The following is a 3602-nucleotide window of genomic DNA, read 5'->3' on the forward strand; positions in this document are numbered from 1 at the left end:
ATTCTATTTTTGTAAAAAAAAAAAAAAAAAGTACAAAATATTGAAAGCATAGACCCCAAAAGATCATTGTGGTCGTTATCAATGATATTCATGGCTAGACAGTGGGGAGATGGGTGAATTTTAGTTTTTTTTTTAAACTGGGCCATTTTGTTGTTGTTAGGTGCCATCGGGTTGGTTCCGACTCAGAGTGACCCTAAGCGACAGAGTAGAACTGCTCCATAGGGTTTCCAAGGAGCAGCTGGTACATTTGAACTACTGACCTATTGGTTAGCAGCCATAGCCCTTAACCACTACACCACCAGGGTTTCCATTTTAATGGGCATTTAATTTTTTTTTTTTTTTAATCACATAATAGTTCTTGATGACTGCAGACATGTAAGGCTGTTTGGTGGTATTCATAAAATGCACAGTAATGGTGGTTTTCCTGATCGGTTTGTAGTCTTCACCAATAATTATAAGGAGTTACTTGTGTGAACTGCTATCAAACCAGTAAGACTGCCTTTACGCATCCATCATTTCCAGGATTGTTGGTAACCTGGGCATATTTCCCCCAAATAACCTTGCCTCCTTGTGTCACAAGGCCCAACTCACTCACATTCACCTCAATGACAGTAATTTTGGTAGTAACACCCAAAGTTGTATATAGTGGGGACGAGGGATTCTTCTTTACACCAAGTATCGGCAGGCAAAAGGTGGCTTTAAGTTCAGGATGGGTTACATGAGTCTTCTTGAAACGTAAGCCCATTGGTCTGATGATTGGTTCATATTAAATGGTTTTCGCGTAAAGCCATCTCCGACAAAGCAGATGTTAGTAACCATCATCTTCCATGCTTTCTTTTCTCTCTTTCCTGGTCAAATGACTTTTAATACTTCTGTTTCTCCCTAGGCATGGACTTTGGTCAGAGGGACTTCCCATTCCACCCTCCCCTTTCTCTTTTTGTTTTTGTTTAATCGTATTGGAAAGTACTTTAGCTCGGGACTGCCCCTCCCTGTCCAGCAGATAGGCAGGTACTGCAGCTTGTGGAGTCTTTTCATCATTCTTTTGTTTGGTGTTTCTCTTTTCATGCATATTGATGGTCTTTTTCATTTGTATTTTCTCAGCATGGGCTGTTTATGGTAGAGTTTAGCCTTTAGACCAATCATCTTTTTCAACTTTTTTGAACATTCATGAACCTCTTGAGTTTCCTTCTTTCTCTTTTTCTCATGGTAATACAAATGTTATCCATAGCGCTTAAGGTGTAACTCAATATATTCATTTTGTGGCATGGTGATGTCAGCAAAGCTGCCAGGAGTGGTATCCCAGGCGTGAAGAAGCTCTCAATTTTCAGGTCTCTGAGACCCATGAGCCGACTCCATGCAGCCTGCGACAGGAAAGGGTCACCTTCCAAAATGGCTGAGCGAATTTTAGTTTTTTAAAAATCTTTCCTGTGTTTTCTAAATTATCTAAAATAAATACATATTATTTTTGCAGTAAGGATACAAATTCTTAAATAATCTTGTTTCTCTTGGTAGAGAAAGTGACCAAGGGCTGGTCCTTTGCCACTGGCCAACTGCTCTTTTTTTGGCACTTACAACCTGTAGGGACTTGGACATGTCACACCTTCTAGCCAAGGCTCAGTTTCTTCATCTGTGAAATGGGGGTAATAAATAGCACCTTCTTTGGAGATTCAAAGGAAGAGTTAAAATTAAGTCATATCCATGCAGTGCCTGGCACACTGTATACACTCTATACGTGTTATGTATATTGTATTTATTATTATTTTCTGTCCAGAACCATGCCACAAGAAGAGGAAAAAACCAATTGCTATCGAGTTGACTTTGATTCATGGGGACCCCATGTGCATCAGAGTAGAACTATGCTCCATTAATTAGGTTTTCAATGGCTGATTTTTTGGAAATGGATCAACAGGCTTTTCCTCCGTGGTGCCTCTAGGTGGGCTCGAACCTCCAACCTTTCAATTAGAGGCCAAGGGCTGAACCATTTGCACCACCTGGGGAGTCACAAAAAGAGGAAAGCTGTGAGATAATTGAGATGAGTGATTTGTAATGAAACTTAAGTGGTAGTTTCTACTCTTCCTTTGTTAGAAAGTGAGTCCTACTTCTCCTTTGGGAAAAGTGATTTCAGGGGAGATGCCAACGAGAAAGAGAGAGCCTGGCCCTTCTTCTGGCACTGACTCTATGCCGTTCTACTGCTGCTTGTGGTCCTGGTGCCTGGATCTGACTCTAGGACAAGTACAATAGAGACAGTCCCTTGGTCTCTGCAATCTGAAACTGCAGGGGAACTGAATTTTGTCTGTTTGCTAGGGAGGAGAGGGGTTACCCAATGGTGGAGTCACAGATTTTAGGTCCGGGAAGCCCCTGTGAGAGGCTTGGGGGATCCTAGGTAGGTGTTGGACCCAAGAGCTCCATTTCTAAGACTCTTCATTGAAGGAAAGAGGCAAATTCCATAGTGCTGGCCCTTAAATTTAAATGACTATTATTTTTTCCCACTTCTGAAAGGGATGCTAGCTTTTTGACTTTTGTTATTAAGTATTTTTTAGCTTTCTGCACACAGGTGACAGAGCCTTTGCTTATTTCTCAGTGGCCGTGTACTTACTTGGCCTGAAGCAATAAAATATCTGAGTGCCCAAAGGTCTTGTAAGAGCAGAGAAATTGCCCTCTGAGCTTTTTTTTTTTCTTTTACAGAAAAAAAAAAACCACCCCCCAACAGGGAACACAACAGAGGAACCTTGATAGAGCAGGAGAGCAGTGGGATAAAAAACAGACCTCAAATTCTCATAAAAAGACCAGACTTAATGGTCTGACTGAGACTAGAGGGACCTCAGAAGTCATGGTCCCCGGACCTTCTGTTAGCCCAAAGCAAACTCTTCAGGGGGGATTGGACTGGACCATAAGACAGAAAATGATACTGGTGAGGAGTGAGATTCTTGGCTCTAGTAGACACATGAGACTATGTGGGCAGCTCCTGTCTGGGGGTGAGAAGAGAAGGCAGAGGGGGACAGGAGCTAGTTGAATGGACAGAGGGAACACAGGGTGAAGAGGAGTGTGCTGTCTCATTAGGGAGAGAGCAGCTAGAAGTACATAGCAAAGTGTATATAAGTTCTTGTATGGGAGACTGACTTGATTTGTAAACTTTCACTTAAAGCACAATACAGAATTAGAAAAAAAATCACCCCCCAAAAGATTAGTCCAAAGGACTAATGGACCATAACTACCATAGCCTCCGCCAGACTGAGTCCAGCATAACTAGAGGGTGTCTGGCTACCGCCACCAACTTCTCTGACAGGGATCACAATAAAGGGTCCAGGACAGAGCTGGAGAAAAATGTAGAACAAAATTCTAAATCACACACACACACACACACACACACACACACACACACACACACACACACAGAAGACCGGACTTACTGGTCTGACAGAGACTGGAGAAACTCTGCAGGTATGGCCCCTGGACACTCTTTTAACTCAGTAATGAAGTCACTGCCTGAGGTTAACCCCTCAGCCAAAGAATAGACAGGCCCACACAACAAAACAGGACTAAATGAGCACACCAGCCCAGGGGCAAAGACTAGAAAGCAGGAGGGGACAGGAAAACTGGTA

General features: G+C 42.6%; 1 pseudogene; it reads right to left on the minus strand.

Moving 5' to 3' along the window:
- Positions 1-358: 358 nt before the first annotated feature.
- Positions 359-1266, minus strand: LOC100669393 (ribosome biogenesis protein NSA2 homolog; annotated as a pseudogene).
- Positions 1267-3602: the final 2336 nt, after the last annotated feature.

The sequence above is a fragment of the Loxodonta africana genome, chromosome 3 (genome assembly GCF_030014295.1).
Source record: "Loxodonta africana isolate mLoxAfr1 chromosome 3, mLoxAfr1.hap2, whole genome shotgun sequence".
In the NCBI taxonomy this organism is placed as follows: domain Eukaryota; kingdom Metazoa; phylum Chordata; class Mammalia; order Proboscidea; family Elephantidae; genus Loxodonta; species Loxodonta africana.